Source organism: Thunnus thynnus, chromosome 5 (assembly GCF_963924715.1).
Source record: "Thunnus thynnus chromosome 5, fThuThy2.1, whole genome shotgun sequence".
NCBI lineage: Eukaryota > Metazoa > Chordata > Actinopteri > Scombriformes > Scombridae > Thunnus > Thunnus thynnus.
In genome coordinates this window covers 15,507,592-15,531,885 of record NC_089521.1, presented here as the reverse complement: position 1 = coordinate 15,531,885, position 24,294 = coordinate 15,507,592, and the positions used below count along the sequence as shown (strand labels likewise).

General features: G+C 41.9%; 1 protein-coding gene across 4 annotated transcripts in view; it reads left to right on the top strand.

Annotated features, from left to right (window-relative positions):
- mafb (MAF bZIP transcription factor b) overlaps nt 1-24,294 on the top strand; it is a 49,796-nt gene that overhangs the window by 15,604 nt on the left and 9,898 nt on the right. For 2 of the 4 annotated variants that reach the window (XR_010928388.1, XM_067589506.1), the window contains one exon: nt 2-1,058. The exons of the other annotated variants lie outside the window; for them this stretch is intronic. The gene's annotated coding sequence lies outside the window, so the exon portion shown is untranslated. Of the gene's footprint in view, nt 1; nt 1,059-24,294 lie in introns of those variants that run through there. 4 annotated transcript variants of the gene reach the window in all.

The window sequence follows — 24,294 nt, the reverse complement described above, 5'->3', positions numbered from 1 at the left end:
GATGGGAAGATGTGGGGATTTCAGAGGACGGCAAAGGATGATAGACTGAGAGAAGGAAAGCAAGGACTAGTTTTTTTGTCGCCAGTCGGAAAATGGAGGGAGAGAGACGAGGAGCTGAAGACGACTAGAAGTGGAGAATCGAGGGAAAGTTAGGGGAGGAGTCGAGGCACCGAGCGAAGGAAGGCACCTGGATTTGAATGCAGACACGCACACGAGAGTGAGAGGACAGGAGGAGGCGAGGGAAGGGAGGAATGGATGGAAGGAGGGCTCCTGGCCATGGATGCAGACAGACAGGCAGGGTAACCAGAGGCAGGCGGTGACCTTCTCTGCTGCTGGAGGATCGAAGGCTTTATTTAAAGGCCTGGTCAATGCTGGGTGCTGCTGAGGTATCAGCCTCGCAGCCAGGCGACTCATCACCACTGTAATACAACTCTCTAACCCTAACCCCCCTCCCACACACACACACACACACACACACACACACATATACACACACACACACACACAGGACAGGACAGTCTCCGGACACCTCAGGTTTTACACTGTATAGTCGAGAGGCTGGACAGAGGAAACTACAGCATCAGCATCAGCTAATTTTACTGTGAAGCAGACAGAATACTCTACTTTCTTCATGTGCTCAGCATTGTGAAGCACATGCTTGTTTTGCCTTTGATATGCAAAACTCCATCACTGTCCATTTTTTGCTATTGATTATTTATAAATAGACAGCATAATGCATGTCTTTATATGAGGTATTGACATAGTGAGGATGGAAGTGGTGAAGGAGTTAAAAAAAGGGACAGACTGCAGGCTGCTAAGGTAGGACACCTGCATCTTTGTGTGTGTGTGTGTGTGTGTGTGTGTGTGTGTGTGTGTGTGTGTGTGTGTGTGTGTGTGTGTGTGTGTGTGTGTGTGCGCGCAGGAGCCCGCGAACGTGTGCTCGCATGTGTGTGTGGCTGCAGCGTTAGGACACCTGCATGCTTCAGCACTTTCTGGCTGTCAGGAGCTCTGAGGTCACAGGCAGGGGAGTGGAGAGGGCACATTAGAGGAAGCTTCAGAGCCCCCACCCACCCACCACACCTCCATGATCCCCACCCCCCACGCCATACCTCCCACCCACCCCCCCACCCCCCACCCACCTCCGTTATCCCCCCGTCATCCCTCCTCCCGCTCCTACCCGTCTTCCCCTCACATGGTGACGGGGTGAGTCGGCCACTTGGGGGGGAGGGGGCGCAGGTAGGCAAGGTGCCTCTGTGGCTGACAGCAGGCAGGTCAGGTTTTTGTAGACACGGCAGGAGGAGGAAGGACACATGCGCACATGCACGCAGACATATCAAGGTGTGTGTTTGCATGTAAAATGGGGGAAGAAGGAAATTATGTATTTAAGTGGTTGTGTGGACATAAGGAAAAAACAGGGGAAAAATATAAATATGAAATAGACAGACGACAGATATTGTTGTATATCATGACATCTGCTTAAACTTGCAATCTAAATGCAACACTTTCAGCTTCTTAGAAAACATTCTGCAGCAAATATGTGTGTCATAATTCCTGATTTTAAAGCCACAACATGATTCCACATGATAAACAATCAATTTTGATGTAATGCCCACACAGAATTTCAACATTAAATTGTCATTTATAAGACACTGCAGCTGTGTTTGCTCCATCCACAGTTTGACACACTTCACTATCCTTCTTCTGCCTGGGATATATATAACTACTAGCTGCTGCGAGACCCGTTACAGAGTTACCGTCTTGACAGTGACATAGACATCATCCCTCTATCCAGAAAATCCAAATGACAGGGAGGATATGAACAGGATGTATGCTCATTATTAGGCCCGGTCTGAAGAGAGAGGAAGCAAGTCGGGTTATGTGTTAGAGATAACAAAAACGGTTGTAAAGACACACAAACTGAACACAGAACAACTGTGTTTAGGTTTGTATAGTTTTTAAAAATTGTATTATGTGTTTTTACTTTCCTCTAAATCACAGAGTAGCTGATACTAAGCTGCACCCCTCGAGCCAGACCTCTAAACATCAACCCGCTTCTCTTTTCAACTTATGTTAATATACAATCTTCTCTCCCATGTTTCAGTTGTTTGCCTGGATTGTGTTGTTTTATTCAAATATAATTAGTTGTAAAGCTGTTGCCACTGAGTGCGTGTGTGTGTCTGTGTGTGTGTGTGTGTGTGTGTGTGTGTGTGTGTGTTTGTGTGTGAGCCTCACAGCGACTGTTGTCCTCAGGATGCGACTGTGTGTTCACAGCGTGATTGAGAGAGGAACTTATGATCAGCCGGAGGTTAGTGTGATAAAATGTATTCCCCTGAATCACCGCAGCCAGCAGCCCAGGGCCTTCCTCTAGCCCGCAGCCTCTTTCTCCTTATACACACTAACACACACACACACACACACAAACACACACGCCCCTTCCTCGCTCCCCTCGCCATCACCATCCTCTCCTCTCTCTTCCCTGTGGTGACTGCCCAGCGCTAGCTGCTTAGCGTTGCACCCAGTGTCTAATTGAATTCCAACACTCCAGCGTTAGCTCCTGATGCTATAGAGATGTTAACACGGCACAATACCAACAGTCCTCGGGACGTGTTTCAACACCCTGCTCCTAAAGAGAAAATTAGTGCTAAGCTCACTCTGGCAACACATGATTTATTCAAAACTCCAAACTATGTCTTCTGTATCCCCTAAAGGATCCTCTTTTATAGCCATCAGCAAATCAGCACTTCATATACACACATGCAGCACATGCAGAATATGTATTGTGGCGACACCATCGGTAGGCAGAAAGTGTGTGTGTGTCTCCTCTTGCTTCTCATACTTCTACTTGAGTGTATCTATTGTCCCTTATATAAATGTGTCTGCTGGTCTCTCTGCATCCATATCGCTAGCGATGTCGTCCATCCCGTCTTCCTGACACGCTCACTTTTATTCCCTGGCTCTCAAACACTAGCTCTGAGCTTTAATGGCACATATTTTCTGGGCCCGGTTGAAACGGGATGCATCTTCTCCTTGTTAGCTTGATAAATAACCAGGCTGCTGGGAAAGTGCTGAATTTTAGCTTTCAGCCTCTATTTTCTGCTGGATGACATTAATTTTAAGTGCTGAGAAGGAGCTAACTAATACAGACAAATAAATAAGGAGGAGGAAAGGACAGTACAGAGGTGCTGGAGTCACTCTGCTGTTACCTGTTTATACACACATTCATATAAGCAATATGCAAACCTGCAAAAATATACAATAAAATACACACGAGCAGCACAAAAGCAGGCACACACACTCAAACACACTTAGTTGCACACACACACACACACACACACTTTGTGCTTCTGTTCAAACTGTGAAATCATCTTCTAGTATTAGTACACCTCCTGCACAGGCCAAATTGTATGACAAATTAGTTAGATGGACAATCTCTCAGGTAAAAAGTAAGATTGACTCCGTGCTTCACTATCTACTGTCTGTCTGATCCGTCCCACCTCTCAGTCCCTCTCATTCTGTGTTTCTGAATTCTGGTTTCCATCAGAAATTTATGTGGCTTTCATGAGGTGGTTCACAACACAGTTGTGTTCACAACACTATGAGTGAAATATACTGTATTTATGTGAGAATTTATAGACAACAAAACCATATCAGGTTTAAATAGCTCATTAGTGGAGTGCAATTTAAATATTTAAGCCTAAGATTAATAGTGGAAATACTGTTGCAGAAAAGATGAGTAAAAAGCCATTTTCTAGCTAAAACACTTAAATAAAGCTTTAATTATATTATTTTTTGCATTTCTGTTTGTGTGTGCTGCATTTGTGCTTAAGTGCTATAATTGCTGATCTGTGTGCAGCTTTAGTCTGAGCAGGTTCATCTCTACAGTTTCATTTGTTTCATGTGCAAACAACTAGAAATGGGTTTTTCATAAAAACTGCATTGGTTGCGCTGTTTTTGTAGATAAGCCCTGACTCTAGGCCTGATCAGCTTTCCTTTCGTTGTGTTTTGTTAAATGTTACTTTTTTTTTTTTTACTGTTTACAGAAATCTACAAAAACAGGTTGATTTTACATTTAGAAATTTGTCACATGACAGCTGCAAAAACACAGCAATGAATATTTTTTTTAATAAAAAATAAACAAAGAGCACAGGGAGGGACATGTTGACAGAACACGTACAGCACTGCTGATGATGTGAATGAAATTTATCAGAACATGGCAAATTATACTTGTTATCAATGTCAAGTCACAACACATGCAAACATTAGAGTTACAGTTTTTTTTCTCTCTCTCTCTTATCATCTAACATGTATTCTGTAATGTGCGCTAACATGTTTTGTTTTTATTTTTTTTGCACAAATCCATGTTAGACACAGACAAACAACTCTGTTGTATATAACACAACACAATGAAGTGGCTCGGGCTGAGACACCTCATACATTATTTTAACAATGTATAGTGCGGTGAATAAAAAGGTCAGTGGTTGAGAACTGGCTCCATGTAACAATAAGATGCATGAACTGAGCACTGCAGGCCCTTCAGTCAGCGTCCTGCCGCTGAGCACAGTGAGGAGGAAACACATGAGAGCTAGAGTGATAGAGTCTACTGTGGGCTGTGTGTGCTGTGTGTGTATACGTGTGTGTGTGTGTGGGTGTGGGTGTGTGCGCGTTTTGGTGTTTATGGTGTACTGTTGTGAAACACCTTATAACAATAGATTTACTTGGTCTATCATTATTGATTGTACATTTTTCCCTTTTGCCCTTTGCCTCACTTTGATAAATGTCTTTTATTACGACAACGTTTTGCTTTTAAAGCACATTGTGAGCTGATATTTTGTTTTTAAAGCAATGCTTTTATTAGACCAATTCTATTTTTGTCAGTATCCAAACACACACTCTCGCTCTGCAGATGCGATGCAAGCAATGCGTGTTTCCGTTTGCAACGCAGGGTTTAATTTTCAGGGTGTATTTATCACACACTGTCATGTTGCGGTCACATGACCACATGAACCACTGCCAGCAATTAAGGCTGATAAATCACTCATTTACAGGAAGAGGAGGAGGGATGGAGTCAGGCAAAGAGGAAACGAGAGAGTGATAAGAGAGAGAGAGAGAGGAATATTGAATAGCCTGTACTCCTTCACAGATATTTTATTCTTTCTTTCTTTTTTTATTTTTTTTAAACCATGATGTTGAATGTTATTGTGTTTGGGCAGTGTAGTATGAACTGTTGCCAGTGAGGCTCATTGACTCGTACAGGCAGACAAAGAGACAGATGGTAGTCGTTTGTGTGGTTTACTGTGATTGTGACCTGACTGCACTGCTTTATTTACTGTTAGAGGTGTGTATGTATGTGTGTGTTCATGTGTGCAGCCGCGTGCACGCCAGCACAAGCAAATGCATTTGTGTCATGACAGAGAAAGAGAGAGACGCAACTAGATGCAGAGACCATACATACACAGCCGTCAGCTCACTCTCGGGTTCCTGCTGATGGATTTCCTCTCAGCATAAACAGGAGAGTAAATACACTGATGGCTCTGCATGCAGCAATTCCAGATACCAAACAATACTGGAATTTAACTACAGTATCCTTTATTTTTGTCATAACATTTGGTGTGTAGGTAACTTCTATTTAATTGTTACAAAGCACAATTCAAATTCAGTCAGCCTTTTGTCTCGTCTTTTTGACCTGCTGGCAGAGAAATGAAGACGTAACATATACTGTAACTGTAGGCTTTAGCTGCTGATCAGACACAAGTCTTAGAGAGGTCCTGGGATGTGAAGCGGGTCTAACCTGTGCAGCGCCGGTATAAGTTACATCAGAATGTGTGTTTCAGCAGCCCAGGTCAGTGCTCTGCAGAGACTCAGCCTGCCCACTAACCTGAAAAGGCTGATTAAAGATTCATGACAGAAAAGAGAAGAAAAAAAAAACAACAGAGCACTCTTAATGGGGCTGGGAGAAGACGAGGGGCAAAAGAAGAAGAGGGGAGTGGGGAGGAGACCTTTTGTTTTTCTGACAGACTAAACTCTCAGTCACTAAAGACAGCGGTCACTAACCGGCTCTTACAATAGGACCATTGAGAGGAGTTGAGTCAGTCAGGTTTCCTGCAGCAGCGAACATGATAACAAAGATCAAGAATCAGCTGAGTGCCTTCGAGGGGGCGTTTGTCGTTTAACAAGTTATTATATTTTCAAATTAATTGCCGATTTCTACTGTGCAGAAGGAGGTCTTACGCTGATGTTTATGTGTATTAATGCTACAGTATAATCAACAGAGACAGGACCTTGCTGTCTGCGGTCTTACCAGTAGAATGATTATGAAAGCCGCTGCCTGCTACTCGAGCAGCTATTCTGGGGAGAGAAATAAATTGTGTACACATTAACTGCACTAGAATACAAAGTCAACACTGTGAGTCTGTGTATTTGCACTTGTGTGGTATGTGAAGTATTGCCAAAGACTGTCAAGCATGTGAGAATCTTTCATTTTTGCAGTGGAGAGGACAGACAGTGTGAATTTTTTTTACATTCTCTCTGATCTTTGCTGCCTACTTGCTTTCTAGTAACATCAGTAATGTGAGCTTTCTAAAATGTTAGAAAAGGGCTGTGTATGGGTTTTAGTCATATTTAATGTGCTTGTTTTTGTTGTCCATTATGTTACCTTTTGGACAGTATAACGGACAGTATAAAGCTTGTGCAGTGAATTCTTTTGATTTACTCCCTGCAGAAGTTAACACCACCATCCTCCAAATCTCTGGTTGCATCAAGTTTTTTTTTTTTTTTTCCCCTAATACACAAATGTGAAGTAAGAAGGGTGCTGCCTCCCTCCCTTCTCTCTCTCTCTCTCTCTCTCTCTTTCTCATCTGCCCTGGTTCAAGGTTGACACACATATGGACAGAAAGGGGCGAGAGAGGGAGGAGACATGAGGGAAAGGAGCAAACAGGGGAGAGGGGCGTGTGTGAACATGACATCCTGCTTACACAAACTGAGGTTGAGGAGGGCTGCAACTACACCCTGTCTCTTTCTCTCTTTTTTTTTCTCATTTTAAAACACACACATATACAGCATAAAAACGGTAGTGAACTCATTACCTGCTCACAAGAAGTAGCCATTTCCACAAGAGGCATAAGGCGTCGGATTGTAAAACTGCATGTTTTTGAATTATGATAATTGTCACAAAATGCAAACTGCCTTCTGCTCAGAGTAATAAATCAAAGGAGTTTATCATACAGAAGGATGCTTGCGTACATCGTCAATAATCTGTGTTTATTGTCACACAAGGGTGTGAATACTGAATTTGGTCACAGGCCTCAGGGCCATCACCTATTACTCATAGAACAAGTACATTAAGTAAACCAGATCAAACACAACATCATAAAGTGCAAAACATCACACAGCAGGTGCAGTAAATGTTAACATGTCCAAAAAGGGCAGCAGTCTCTATTTAAATCTCTGCATCAGCTCTTTAGTGTGAAAAAGATGCCATGAAATCAGTGCTTATTCTATATATTTCTAATAATTGCTCAATCAAGAATAGTTTATCTAAATGATTAAATGAAGTATACGCCCATATTTCAATGAGGTAAGAGGAAGAATATTTTTAAATGTATTTCTGGGACTTGGTTTGTTTTGGAGGTGATAAAAGGTGCATCACATTGTTCTATACAGCATATTTAATGCAGCTTTATCTCGAGTGAATTTAAGGGCCTGTGAAAAGTGGAATGTTATTAGCGTCAGACCACCTGGGGTGAACATCTGCAGCCTCAGACTGCAGACCCAACATACATCACTGTTTCTCATCTCACTATTTACTGTCACACACACACACACACACATATGGCTCCTCTGCATCCATCTTTTGCATATCTCTTGTCTTATTGACATGTGTGCAGTTGTACGTTGCTGCAGGGGGAGAGCTGGTTATTAAAGATGCCACAAGGTCATAGGTCAAGTACAGGTTCCACTCTTCTAGTCAGCCAGAGGTCAAAGGTCAGCAGGTTAGTGTCGGAGGCCAGGATGATCACAGCTGATTGGTTTATCACGGTGCAGCCCACCAGTAAGCCACTGGCGACTCAAAAAAAAAAATCAAAGCTTAGGATGTCTTGTGTAGCTTTGAATGATTTTTCTACATTATTCTGCTGAGTTGCTTCATGAAACCTTTTTATTTGTTTATCTTATTTTTCATTCCTACAGTAACGACTCTCCCTTGAATAATTAGATGTTCTTTTCATGTTCTATTAGGACTGTTTTTCCTTATGTCTCTGCTCGAACACTATTTTTTCATCTTCAAAGTGAAAGCTAAAATAGGGCGATCATTGCAATTTAATTACTACAAATCCCTTTGTGAATTTGCTCTTGTGTTTGTTTACATGCATAGATTTGCTGGCTTCTGCATTTTTTTTTTTTGTGTGTGTGCCTCAATGAATGTCTTTACTTTCTTGTGTCGTTCCTGTATACGCCTTCTTATTTTTAGTGTATGTACGTGTACGTGTGTGTGTGTGTGTGTGTGTGTGTGTGTGTGTGTGTAGATGAAGTTGCAGTGGAGTTTATTTAAATAGATAAGAAGTGTTTTATTCCCAAATCAGAGGAATCTCCTGTCGCATCTCAGTCTCTTCATAATAACCCCCAGCATTGCTCCAGATCCTCCCTGACACACACACACACACACACACACACACATACACACACACACACTGACTATTGCAGACACTGCAATTTTTTTCTCTCTCTCTCGGGTAAAAGGCTTTGATAAATGAAAATAAATACTTTTCTTCATACAAGGAAAAGCAAGGGAGAGAAGAAAATGGCAGAAGTGACAAGAGGCCTGTGACAGTTTGATGCCTCAATACAAGCAAATATATGAGAAAGTAACACCTTCTATAACTCTGTATGAGAGTGTGTGAGAGACGCTGAGTATGTGGTGCAATTTGGCGCTAAAACACAGATACATGATTGGTGATTGCAGGGAATAAGAGTGAGCAAGACAGTGAGAGGGGAGATATAGCGGGCGGCCTGTAGGCTGACATGTTAACTGAGTTACAGTGAGAAGAAAAAAAAAAAAACAGCACCGCACATATGATTTAGAGGAAACCGGTTCTCCTCCCTCATCGGTCTGTTTCTCTGACTGCAAGGTCATGTAGATGCCTCTCTCTCTCTCTCTCTCTCTCTTTCTCTCCACCTTTGTTTCCCTGCTGCTCCGCCGGACCTCATTTCATTCAACACTCCCAAACCTCCGACAGCTCCATAACTATAACTCTCTCCTCCCCGTCCTCTCCTCCTCTCTTCTCTTCATCCACAGCTAAATGACTCTGTCAGAAATAAAGAGCACTTATCTTATCTACTGCCTCCACTCTGCTGTCTCTATCCCAGCCGACATCACACACACAAACACGCGCACACACACAAATACACTTAAAAACAACAACTTACGGACAATATGTGCATGCTTGTCTATATGCTGTGTATCAAAGCCATTCACATAGAAGCAAGCAGAAACACACATTACACTTTAAACCTGTATATTTTATTATAACCATTCATAATTACTTTCCTAACCCATAACCACAGTCTTTTTATTTTATTTTCCCTGCCAGTGTCTTAATTATTCCGATCAGACTGAAGACTTGTTCATGTTCAACAATATTTCAGTGTGTTGTAAACAAAGTCCTCAGCGACAGATCAGCCCACAGTGTAGCAGACAGACAGGTAGACAGAGGACAGGTGTCCACTCATTCTGTTCTGCCACCCCCACCTACACACACACACACACACACACACCTTCCTTCTCTTGCTCCTCTTTCTTTCTTATCATCCCCTTCTTCTCTCCTCCCTGTGGTGTGGAGGAGAAAGAGGGATCTACTGCTATCCGCAGCCTGAGGAGGGCTTACTGTGTGTTTTTGTCTTTTGTGTGTGTGTGCGTGTGTGTGTGTGTGTGTATGTGTGTGTGTGTATGAGCCCACCTACCATGTGTGTATGAGCCACCTACCAGGCACTCAGCGGGGAGCCATAGAGGGATGAGAGGAAAGAAAGAAGGATGAGGGGGTGGGATGGAGTGTGATCGGGATAAAACTCTCAGCAAGAACAAACACACAGTAACCAGCAATACAGTAAACACACACTCACACACAAACAGTTCAGCCTAGCACACGCTCCACCAATCTGCTAGGTCTCTCTGAACGCTCCATCACTAATATTCATGTTACAGAGTGCAACATGGATTTTGATCAGCATGTATTGTGATGACTTCGCCTTTCTGTTGACTAAAAGTGCACACACGCACAAAGTCGGCCTGCTTGTACAGTTCAGAAGGATCAAAGGTTATGAGTAAACTCCATCGACTGATTCATCTGTAAGGGGAGGTTATGCATATGTTTATTGAACCTCGTCCGATTCTGCCGCCTTACCTGAGTAAATTAGTTTGATGTATTTGCATACTATAATGTTCAGGATCATCCTTTGTTCGCTGTTCTGGAGGCCTGTGCAGCAAGAAGACGAGAGTGGAGAGGGAGAGAAAGAAAGAAAGAAAGAAAGGGGATGTGCTCGCTCCAAGCAGATAGTGGATGTGTGTATGCAAGGATGCGTGAGAGACGGAGAGATGAAAAGAGTGATAATTCTCCTGCTACCCTGAGGCCTCTCACAGCCTCGCGGGCTCCCTATAGGTCCCCTGACACATGCCTGAGCAGAAAGCCGGGGCCCGCTAATTGGCCCCTGTGATAACACCAGAGAAAAAGGGAATATGTGTGTGTGTGTGTGTGTATGTTTGTGTTTCGGTATTACAGCACCGTTGAAAGCTTATGTTTTATATTTTTCTACAAGTAATAATTTATTGGTTTGTAATTCTCCTTTGAAGGGTGTTTGATTTGTAAGCAGCGAGGACATTTATTATGATCTGGTAGTTCATTGAAGTCGGAAGCCACTAAAAGACAATTAAAGCATATACACTAGTTCAAAGCACTGCTTCAGTCTTTAAACAGCTTGTTTCTCTCTAATTGTTTCATTATCTCAGTGTGCTTATTAAATGTACGATAATTGTTAATTACCACATGAGGATTTGTAAAGGATTTGTCTTGAGTATCAAAACAAATTAATTAAACCAAACGCATTTAAAACAACAGCAATGATAACAGCAGGTGTGTGTGTTTGTGTGTGTGTGTGTGTGTGTGTTTCTAAACTTCCACATTTCCAGTGCTATGGCTGTTTGTTTGAATCTCTATGTTTAATTGAGATTCATAGGAGGAATCTAAATGAGATTCAAATGAGATTCATAGCTAATTGTAGCAGCACAGGTAATATGCAGATAGATTTAATGATGATTCAGTGTATCTTGCAGTCTAACGAGAGTTTGATTAGACCATTGGAAGACACTGGCTGAAATCGTTACAGTGGTTTGAAAGAAAAGCAGCAAAAAGAGGAAGCGTTGTTTAAAGACACTTAAAGATAAATAAAATTAAAGTTTTCAAATCTATCATTTTCTCCAAACATAATTTAAAATGTAATTTTGTGAAATCCATGTTTTTGTCCTTAAATATGGTGTGTAAGTAAGTGCATTTTAGAAAAAATATGTCTCAATGTTATTACAGTTTATGCCATGACGCAGCACTAAAATAAAATCTGTCAATTTTTGGACAAAATTTTTGGACATCTGCAAAATGAATGTAAGTTACGACGTGTTTACCGGTTTAGTCTTTCTAGCTCCTGGATGTTAAATGTCAGGTCTTGTACAGGTTCAGTGAAGACTTTGTTTGGGATAAATACCTCCAGTGATTCATCAGAAAGCAAAGACACTGTACTGTACTGATGCCATACACTCACCAGTTTAATCTGTGTAAAATCCAGCTGCTCACGACAGCTGGGACATTATAAGTAAATAAAACGCAGCTCGAGAGGTTGCACATACACGCATGCACACACGTCAACATTTATTCCTCTGTTGCCTTCCATACATAAGCAACGAGTTGTTTCCTTCCCTCTCTTCTGCTTTACAGACGCCTGGACAGATGTGCACTGCTGGATATTGTATATTTATCTATAGCATGTTTACCATAATTTAAATTGATGGGAAAATGTGTTATGCACTGATCAGTATGTGTTTGTATTTGTTTGTGTGTATTTGTGTGTGTTGGTTGCATTTGAGTATCTCTGACAAAATATTAATCGTTGCATCTGGACTCAAAATTTCTTCTTACATGATGATTTGGACTCAAATACCCACAATCCTCCATAATATAAGCCTGACATACCCCCAGAAACTACAGTTTCTAATATTATGTTAGGAGGAGAAAAATTACTTGTATGACAAAACGAGTACAAGCACACATGCAGAGCGTATGCATTTATGATCTATACATTTTGGCCTATTTTGCTTAACTACATACAGTCATTATGAACCCATATAAAACAGAAGCACTGTGAGGATCTAAACAATGAAACAAATATTCTGTGGGACTGTTTAAGGCGCAGCAGTAGGCACAAGGTTCTATGTACTGTACAACTGCAGTATTGATAGATGCTGCAGAGCCCGAGTCTACCGTCCCACTTTATTTCAATTAGCTCACAGGAAGCAGGAAATAACCTGCAAATCAATTGTCATTTCTACCGGGCTGAGGCTGGGATTCACTTTGTCCACCAATAAAAGATGATGTAGCCATGAAGAAGATTAAAGGGAAATTTCCTCCTCGCATGCTCTCACACTGCTGTACAGTGCAGTATATCATTAGTGTGTGATGTTCAATGCCTGTAAGGCTGTTACGGTTATTCTGTGATGAAATTTGTTTTTATGATGTACACGCTTTCTCTGAAACTGCCTTGTCTACCGCTTCTGTAGAGGATCTCCAAAAATTCCCAAAATCCCTTTCTAAAGCCAAAACATGTTGCATTTTGTGTCAAGTCAAAATTCAAGTCTGTTGCATTTTACTCTGGTCTATTGAGGATAATAGCAGAAAAGAAGTTGTCTGTTGATTTCTGTGGTTAATGTATGCCAGTAAAAATGGTGAGGGGGTGGCACAAAAACCTGACATTAAAAATTAATATTTCAAATCGGATAAACTTAACTGTAGCTATTCTGACCTGAAGTGTGTTTGCAAGATAGAGGAAAAACAAAAACAGGCCCAGAAATGTGCACACAAGGCCTGTGTTTCATTTAAAGTAGATTTCACTGTCTTTTGTTTTTATGACTGACACTATTGCTTAGATTAAACCAGCCTTAGGATCCCACTACCAGAATACATGTGATGAATGCTAATGTACCCTTTTAATGACCAAGCACAAAACTGTGCAGCGACAGAAAACAGAAGAGCAGGAAACTGTATATGCATCATGAAACACATTGGAAAGCTTTTAGCGAAGGAAGGTTGACAAAGGGAGGTCAGTATGGATTGCAGCTGAGCAGGATATAGAGGGTTATATGGTGTATGATCATATCAGAAAACACAGTCATGTATGCACCCCACTTTACAGTATATCACACACACGTAAACACACACTCACCTGAAAACACCGGGACGCACCACAGTGTGATTTGTTTGTGATGTTGGTGCAGTGGACTGAAGCCGTGGAGGTAGTAACTGTTTGATGGTAGGCTTTATGGAGACACTATATAACGTCTGTGACAGTTTATTCAGTGCATGTCAGGAAGGGGGGATTTGTGACACTACAATGGCTGGGACACTCCTGCAGACCCGTGCACCGTTCACAGCTCCAGAGGGAAAAATGAGTGAGGGAGATGTGAATGTGTTTGCATGTTAAATGTCATAGAGCCGCGCGCAGTATAACGCTGGAACAAGGCTGTAATTCTATAATAAAACAAGCTCTAAACTCAGATACTGAGGGAAATGAATAAAAATATCTCTTTTTTTAATTTTAGCTGCTGATTTGACTGTAACATCACACTCATTGCTTTGACATGCTTGAGTAGACACAAGTGTCTGTAACAGTTTAATGAGAGATTTTTCCTCAGTTTCACAGTTACTGTACAGTGGCAGGCGATTGGAAACCAAACTGAGATCGTTAGACAGTACATTTTCTTTACAGAAAAAGAAATTCTGCCTTCTTTTTGCACTAACTTTTTGTCCAGCTACTTATTCCCCAAGGTCCATTAGCTGAGTTCTCATTGGTTCTCCTCTTGGCTGGATGCTATTAGCCCTGTGATTGGGTATTGAATTAGCCTGCTGATTGGGTATTGAAGGACTGAAGACTGATGAGAGGATTTGGCTAAGCTTTCTTCTCCAAACCTCATTACTCACACTCAAAGAGAGCCGAGCTGGAAGACACACACATACACAGAGACGCAGAACAACTCACACACACATCTGCACACCGACATTTCTGTCCTGCTCAAACTCACACTTTTGTCATGGAAGATTTAACAACTTAAACATCATCCCACTCTACCAGTCACCTGCAGGTAGAAGCCGATTCATTCCTGACAAATAGACACCTGCAACACTGTCTTAGCTCACCTTACACACCTGCTGCAGACAGAAAACAGGCTAAAACCAGCAAACAAATATCTGATATGATACATGAGCAGGTGCTGCAGAGGCTGGAGACACCAGGAGAGAACCTCTCTGTACTGAAAAGAAAGTGTTGTCGGCCCAGGAGAGTGCTGAAGCAATTGGAGGCTGCTAAAGAGAGGGATGTGTGAAAGGCTTTGTGCTGATTTATGCTGTGTTTCATCCCACAATAAAGATTATGGATGATGATATTGATTTAGCTGGGGCTGTGGCCATGACTGGACTGGTTGGGAGAAAAGAGAATTTAGCTCATTATCATTCTCAGACACAGTGAGGAAGCCTCTCTCTTGGCGTGTGTGTGTGTGGACAAATGTGTGTCTCTATATGTGTGTGCCAAAGTCTTAGATCATCCTCTGTATTAGCAGCACGACTCTTCCCTCCTTTAGTGTTTGTGAAAGTGTTGAACCCCATCCTGTCCTCCTCTTTCACGAGCCAGAGAGCGAGCAGCAGGCGTTCCCAGCAGCACAGCAGAGCAGACCAGGAGGGAGGGATGAAGTTATTGACTCCACTTTGATTTAACCTCTCCTGCCTGATCCTCAGAAGTGCACAGACACATGCAGATTGGGGAATTCTCAAAATAACTGCTGCCCTCTCAGAGGTGTACATGTTAAAGATGTAATACAGAATTTATTTGAGCTTTGTAATTTTGGATATATTTGTATTCAACAGTTGTAGAAGAGGTATCCATATTCTTTACATGAGCATAAATAGCAATAGACCCTTTTCACAGCAGACATTTGACTTGTCAAAGCAGGAAAAGCACAGGTGGAATAAATAACATTAATGATAGCTGCATTAAATTCAGGTGAACCAGTTGCAGGGCTCTCATACTGTGCATGCTCACTCACTGATGTTGCTTACTGGGACAATTCAATGAATGGAGCCATTGTTAGTGTTATTATTTACACCTGTGCTTTTCCTGCTTTGACAAGTCAAAATATAAATGGTCTGTACCACATTGTAGAAACTCAGTTACAAGTCAAATTTTACTTAAGTTACAGAGGTTTGTACTTAGGAATCAAAAGTGTAATCAATGTACTCATTCCATTGTACTCTTTGAACCAGTAATTATATTACTCATCAGCCAAACTTGTCACATTGCCTTTGATATTCATAGCTCTGCAAGAGGTGCCCTCCAATAACCCCGAAACCTTCACACCTACAAATGACATCATCTCTATTTAACATATGTAAAAATATAAAATGAGACATGGTTTCGCAAGTAGCCAGCCTACGTTATGTTTTGGAGCTGCTGATGGCCAGGGATGCTAGCTTAGCTGGTGACTGGGCTAAGCTAGCATTCTTGTCTTCAGAGTGAAGCTGCAGAGTTCACACACTTTCCAGCTCTGGAAAAAAAAAAACACAGCTGATTTCTCAATGCAGGCTTAGCCATGGCTAACATTAGCAAGCCAGCTAAGAGCCTACAACAGGTAAAGACAACTTCGAAGTTACAGTAAGGAGTATGTGAGGGTCCACTAGCATCCGTGTGACATAAATTTGGTCATCAGAGGATGTACTTGTAGTCTCTGTGTGGACATCCGCATACCTCCAATGTGTTGCGACTGCACACCACTATGCTACAGTGAGTAAACGCCAATCTTCTGCGCATGTATGGAATGCATCCTCCAAGGGGACTCCAGAAAGTAGTATAGACAGAACTACTATGCATTCGTGGTGTCTGCAGCTGTCCATGTACACGTCCATATGGGAGTATGTTCGGGGCTTTATGACCAGGGGCTCATTTCACCAAATGATTGCAAAATGCAGGCTGTAACTTGCAACATGAGATCATTTCCTCTCAAGTTAATTTTGATATGTTTAACTAATCAAAAGAAACTCAATATTTGCGACTCATGCAAGAGCATGCGAGAGGACTGCAGGACTCAGATTTGTCAGCACTTTGTAAGTGACAATCATTGTGAAACTGGGCATTTGCAGAAGTTGCGATCTGCGTGTAAGCAGTGCTCGCAAATCACTTTTGTGAAACAGGCCCCAGTTTCTCCACTGCACGAAATTTTTAACACTCTATCAAACTCCCAGTAAGACAGTGAACAAACTAACCCCAAAAATGTGGAAGTAACAGGACATTATTGGGATTAGTAACTGTAAATCCTTTACACTTCTCATTAATGAAAATAGTACTCTAACTGTAACACTACATGAAGGTAATTGCAGCAAATTACTTGTAGAAATGTATTTAACTACTGACATTTATATGTTCTTGATTGACTTTTAAATAGACAGTAAACATTTCTCTGCACGTGATGTTGGTTTACCCAAATGCCTCTACACAATGCTAATACATTCCCAATTTTAGATTATTTCAGATTGAAACAACAGCTATTATTACAAGTAATATCACTGAATGCTGTTTTGCTGAATGCTGTTAGAGTTGTTGAACAGGACAATGGCGCCAAAGTGCACTTCTCTTTAATTAATTACCCGCTTTTGTTTCTGGAGGAAACACACAAACACACACACACACACACACACACACATAATCATACACATTCACACACTCGCAAACACACAAGAGTTTGGTTTTTAGAGGAAAAAGAAGGAAGCGAGGGAAAGAGGAAGAGGGTAATATCAGCAGGCTATCTATCCTCTCTTCCACTGGTGCATCCCAATCCTCTTTGGAAATAACAAATGCATAAAGGAGCCACAACACAAATATATCTGCCTGGCTCAGATAGATAGGGCTATGCTAGAGTTTAATACCCTTATGTAAACCAGTAACAATCAAGCCCTAACACACACCCCCACATCACCACTAAGGGGACAATAAGGAACATGCTCTATTCTCTCTCTCCAGATATGAACAGTGAGGAGTGATTGCATGTGTGTGTGTGTGTGTGTGTGTGTGTGTGTGTAAGAAAGACAGAGAGGAAGGGAGAGACTGAGCTGTTTTCTTCAGCAGATAGTGAACAATGCTGTAGCCCAGATTGGTTGGCTCCCTGGTGCTTGTTGTGGTGGTTGTTGTTTCAGAAGCACAGAGTGATATAGACTCTGACCTCAGAGACCACAGTACGTCTGATACTCTATTTCATTCATCCCTCACCATCCAGTCTTTTGATATCTCACTCTCATCCCTCTGCGCCAATTTGTTTTTATACTTTGCCTCCTCTCTCATCCTCCCTCTGCTCTTTTTTTTTTTTCCTCGCTAAAACTGACGATTCAGTAGACAAAGAGAGGAGCGACACTAAAACCGAGGAGCCCATTTGTCTAAAAAAATGACAAGCAATCCAAAGCAAAGAAAATACTTGAGGACTGACATTTATCAAATTAATTTGTGTAAAATATACTGCACACGTGGCAGGTTTACTCACTTTGGGATGCTCAGGAAAAGTTATTCATGATTATAAAATATCTTGACTTCCTAAATAAAATATGAGCCAATTTTGCATTCTTTCCTAACAACTCACACAAAGATTTTGACCAGGAGGGAGAAAAAAAAAGACAGGGTTGTCTCTCTAAAGGTGGATCAATATGATTAGTATGCCATACATGTGTGTGTGTGTGTGTGTGTGTGTGTGTGTGTGTGTGTGTGTGTGTGTGTGTGTGAGAGAGAGAGAGAGAGAGCGGGGGTAGTATAGACAGGCGTTAGAATAGCAAAGGTTAATATAATACATCAGCTGCCATCTGCATACGGCTCTGAAGGAGAAAAACACTCTTTGTCTCTCTGCTCTCAGTAGGGTTGATTGCTGTAAGATTATACACCGGCTGACATTTCACACTTGCAAGAAGGAGAAAAATTGGGACCCTTTCTTTTAGTGGTATAGAGGGGGGGGCAGCAATAACAGCTCTGCAATTTAACAGTCTCCCTGGAAGTCCTAATCTGTAATACTAAAAGGAAATACATAATGATATTTGAGTCATTTCTTAGTAACTGTTTCTTACTAACTAATTTTGGTTTCTCTTGTGTTGTGGAACATAAAACAACAATGCTTTTCTAATGTTTGCAGCCTCTGCAGCAGATCGTCAAAGCTTTTCTACAGTTCTTATCAAAGCATAAGTTGCTGTGTGAGAGTGGCAGTGGTCTCAAAGATGTAAGGAATCTGTCTTTTCACTGCAAGCTCAGCGAGACATGATCAACATCTGTAAACCAAGCACACACAGAAAGTGAAACCCAATGCAGTGCAGACAGACAGAGCAGTGAGTGTGTGTGTGAGTGTATGTGTGTGTGTGTGTGTGTGTGTGTGTGTTCGCCATACCTTTTTTTCTGTTTCAGTGTGTTTGCGTGTGCATGTGTTTGTGTCTCTGTGTTTGCGTGTGTGAAAGCATGCCTTGAAGTTCTACTTGATCATCAAGCTTAATGCTGCACTCTCTCAGCCCTATAAGACCCTGCTAGGAAACCATCAAATATTTATACAACATTATACCTGATCCTATAGCCTGTAAGTAAAGAAAACACTCTGCTGACTTTCAATGGCATTACCGACGTTCAGGATTCAAACTCCGGTGTTGGTTTGGAGTTGTTACAGATTTATTGCCTTTCATCCACCACCAGGTTTTCTTGAGAAACACTCAACTGGTTGTGCTGACAACCAGCTGGGTAAATTATATAGTAAAGAAGACGCGCCGTCACAAATACTGTTTACAGCTCTCACCGCAGGATTTGTGACAGTTTTTGATGTAGTGATTGAAAGGGAGGATGGCAGAAATATACAGAGAGAGAAAGCGAGAGAGTATTATTTCTACATCCCAGACACTGAATGGCTGCTGTTGTTCTGAAGCCTGTTTTATGGAGCAGAAACAGCCTGATCTCTGTGTTGTTTTCTCCCTGATTGATTGCCCTGGCCTGAGGCTCCTCGGAGTGCGCTGCGTTTTGTTTGAGTATTTACTGGAATGTTGGGAGGATAAAAATCACAGCCTCAGCCATCACACTACAGAGCCGGAGTGGCAAATACAAACAGAAAGGCAAAGAAAGCCCACATAGACAGACAAATGGGGACACAGAGGGAAAAAGAGAATATGCAGCATGAAGAGGCAGACGTACAGTATCACAAACAGATCAAATAGATTAGTTAAAAACCATACATTATACATGTCTTACTGCAATGACCCAATTTACTCCCTGGGATCAAAATTATGTGCATTTTTATTTAACAGATTGGTTCCTAAACTTTTTTGTCACGCTGCCCAAATATATTTTGCCTTCCGAATAAATCTTGCTCACCTGAACCTTAATAGCTTTGCTTTCCTTTTAGTTCCCAAATGAATCACATTCACAGGCCTTTTTCACAGTAGAGATTTTGACTTGTCATAGCAAGGAAAGCAAAGGTGCAGCCAATAACAGTAACAGCGGTTCAGTTCCAGCAGTTATCACAATACAAAGCAGCAATTAGTTATAAGTGACACCTGTGTGTGAGAAGTCACTTGTCTGCTTTAGTTTCACTCCGCTTTCCCCTGCTGATTTGAAGGTTATGCAATCAACTTGCAAAGCCAACCCCCCCAAAATAAGTAAATTTAAGCCTCTTACACATTTCCAGAGGGATGTCTCACTATGACAGGCTGTAACGGGAAAATTTGTCGTGCTTTCTTACACCGATTTCACACCACACCATCTCAGGTGCATTCATGTTTCAAAAGCGAGGAATCAGTCGGTTACAGACATACAGAACTCTCCGGCGTCCCGCTCAGTGGTCAGTAACACAAGTACATCTCAACTTTCATTTTTAGATTTTTCAGATTCGCTGCAGGCCATCATACCGTATCAACGCTTCTTCTACATCAAAATGTTTTCTGTGTGCATAGGTGAAGAAAACAGGACGGTGGTGTGTGGCAGTTAGATAAGCATTTAGACTGTAGGACTTCACTGCAGACTGCACTGTGATATGCTACGGATGGGACAACCCTTGGCTCTGTCTGTCAGCCTGTGAAGCCCCTGTGTGCAGCATTGTGGACCAAGCTGCTTTCTGTTCAGGGTTCCCCGCTGTTGCAGACCTGTCATGGTGACAGAGACAGACTGACACAGTGTATCACCGAGAGGTCACAGCTTTCATTCTATCTCTTTTTTTTTTTCCACCATCCCATTCATGTTTCTCAGTTTCTCTCATTCACTCTATCACTCAGTCTCTCGCCTTCCTGAAGGTGTCATGGAAAAAGACTGTGGGTGTTTTAAAATTAATGATGCGTGTTTTTGATGATTTTCCTTTCAATTATTTGATGCAGTGGTATGATGTTTTTTTTTTTAACGCATCCTTCAGTGGCTTTAAATCCAGTTTCTGTATTAGATTTTTTTTTTTAAAGTGTTATGGAACGTTTCGCGAAAGTTGACGGAAAGAAAATGTAGAGAAAAAAAAATCAGAAAATGGAAATGCAACAAAAGCTTATATGTGTGTGTGTGTATGTGTGTTAGTGAGTGTGTTTCCTTTGTATCTTCAGCCATGCAATGTAACTGTAGGAGGGGGGGGGGGGTGATTGCATAATCCTACAAACTTCAAAACGGTGCTTGTCAGATGATAATCTACCCACTCTGCAGATTACTACTCAGATTAACACACAATGAACACTGGGAAGGTGTGAGAGATAACACCCCCAATTTGTGCGCCTGTGTGTTCATTGTGTTGTGTGTATTTAATTGTGTGTGTGTCAATGTGTGGCTGTGTGTATATTGTTTTTGTCACTTGAAATGTGTGCAGAAATATGCAGGTATGTGTACACACCGTTGTTGTCTGTGTGTTTGTCTTGCTGCTGTCCGCCTGCATGGTGGAGCGAACACACACACACACACACACACACACCTCTCCTCCTCCTTTAGCCTGAGGGGTCTACCAGCTTATTATGAGTCCTTAGTGGGAGAGGGAGGAGAGAACAAGAGGCCGACTACATTTAAGTGGCAGCAGACAGCAGAGACAGAGAGATTTACTTCTCTTATTCCAGCACACAGAGATTTAAAGGAGCTCAGCATGTGATTAAGAGAAACTACTTCTATAATACTATAATGCTTGAATGTCTGCTCGCGTATGTAACGATTAAGAGTGTGTGTGTGTGTGTGGTAACGCTTTCTCCAAGAGGCCTCGCAGCTATAGAGAATACACACAGTTGTATGTGGATGTGTAGCTGTGGTTGTTTCCATTTGATGAATGCCAAATTTCTCTCAGCTCATGTCTTTTTTTTCCCAGTCTGCCCCCTGTCTGCTCCTTTTTCCTCCCCATCCTCATTCTGTCGGCAACCACGCTGAGAGTGTGTGTGCATGTGTGTGTGTGTGTGTGTGCATGTCCACTCCCATTCTGTCAGGTTTATTTCTGTTATGTTTCTTAATTAGCTAATAAAGGTCATGGCATCTCTCAGTCAGGGGGGGCTGGCGCATGCAAATGAGCCAGAAGGTCAGATGGATCAGTGACCGCCTCACACCGGCCCAAATATGGACACGACCACACTGCCATACAAATACCTGCAGCTATTCAAGCGCTGTCTCTGTACCAACAGCCACATATACTGATATATATATATGACTGGTTTACTCAACTGTAACTGTGTTTATAGACAAACAGTGTTAGTGCCAGGCCAGTGAGGTTACATGTGCTCTGGCAAATTCTCAATCTGCATTTTGAGACTGTCCTCATAACTATGACAGAATAATCTTAACTCAAGATCCACTTACTAGCTTTTTTTTCTGGACCATTCAATCGTATATCAAGGTCTTTCTCAGCAGACGGAGTTGTTCAGTTGTTAAGGAATTGGCTCATTTGTGATAACATGACAATAGCATAGAACTTCAGTCACTTGATAAAAGATGGCCTCCTTGAGCTTCCTCCAGTCATCCCCTGAGTTTTGATTGATGATTTGACCAGTTTGATTTGATTGGTTGAGGCTGTGACCAGTTTTGGTTTTTATTTTTCGCTTTGGAGAGTGAGGTGCGGCTGAAAGCTTTGAAAAAACACTAGTATGTTGAGTATTTCTCAGGTCAAGATTTAGCTCTCACACTCACAGCCAAAAACAAGCAGTTTTTTGTATTTACTTGAAAAAGACTGTTGTGTGTCTGAAGCAATGGCAGAAGTAGCATGACTTTGTTACAGCACTGTGCAAAGCATGACTGTAACCCTAGGGACTATTGTTTGCTTCTTGTTTCTCACCAAAAGTCGGTTTCTTATAACTCTTTTGACCACAATCCTCTGCCTAAACCTTAACCATATATTTTTTTTTTTTTAAATCACAGTCACTGAATTTAAGAAGATGCCCTGTCAATGGAGTATCAGATCATAAAACTTCTCATATGGGTAATTTTGAAAGCAGCAACAAATAACCTCTTCTGTTTATTTTTTAGTGGCATAAAGTCCATTTTATATTTTTTGTTTTGAGTGTGTGTACATTATCATTTTATCTCGAAAAAGATAAACATGTGCTTACTGCTCTCATTTGAAAGTATCTCTATCGAATAGTGAAGTGCTCTCGTGATGCTCTTGTCTTCATAACATGTGGTGCATGAATGCTTGCGTAGATAAGATAAGAGAGGAGGCACAGATGCTCCAGTGCTGACACAGTCTGCGCTGTAGTGTTGCAGAGGATCTGTTACTACTCTTTAGGTCTATCACCTTTCACAGCAGAGCTTGTCTCAGTGTCCTTTAGCCCTAAATCACCAGGCTGTCTCCATGTGTGAAAGCTCTCTCTCCCTTTCTGGGTCTATAACTCATCCTGTCTGTCTCGCTGCTCTCTCTCTCTCTCTCTCTCTCTCTCTCTCACTCTCTCCCCCCGCCATCTCACTCACTCTACCTTTCCCATAACTCACTAGGTCTCTCTCCATCTCTAACCTGCTCACTCACTCCTCCTCTCTCATCACCATTCATGATTATATCTTTGTAACGCTCCTCTTTCTCTCTTCTTTTCCTCTCGTCCTCTCTTTCTTCCTTCTAAACAATTCTCAAATCCACTTTTGACGTAGCATCAACACTCTGAGTCATACTACCCCACCACCACCACCACCAACCCCACCCCTTCTTGTTGTGCTTTCCCTTCCAAATCCCACCATTCATCTATTTCTCTCTGGTGGGAGGTTGTCTGGCTGCCTGCCTGACTTACAGCAGGCAGAGTGATGGACACGGGGTGAGACCCAGTGCATTACACTCCTCTGCAACACAGCACAACAGAGACCAGACACTACTGTATAACACTGCAAGGAATACAAAGTGATGCACAGAGGAGGATGATAGACAAAATAGAACTCAAGTGGAGAAGGAATGATAAACAACGCATCACTCTAGGGAGCATCTTCAGTCTTTGAGCTCATTATGTTCATGAACGAAGATAAACGCAGCCGCATATCAGCGTGAGTGGAAACTATAATAACGGAGATGTGAATTAATGCCAAACTTTCTTGCGCATGATGAAAACAGATAGGAGTAAGTATACCTACTATCTAGAGTTGCAGACTGTTTGGCCCGCGGCATTAAAAGTGCAGCTAAGAGCAAGTCAAACTCTGTCAGTGCCATATCTTCAGCTGAGCAGACCTTCATAGGAGATGATAGAGAGAATGGGACTTTCTTTGTTTAGATCCTTTCTTCCTCCACCACCTCCTCCTCCTCTCTTTCCTCCAGTATTAGTATTTACCCAGAATCCAGCTGTTGTTTCCAACGCACGCACGCTCCAAGCCTTTAGCTGCTCCCTAAAAAAAGACACATTCATTCTGCAACACCTTCTCAGGAGCAGGTACACCTTCACAGTATAAAAAATACAAAAAATGCTCCAGGAATGTAAAGGTATCAAACCTTTCTCTCTGCTCAGAAGTCCAATATTTCTGCCTCTCTCCTTGACATTAGATCTCTTCTGAATATTTCAAAGACACGTCTCC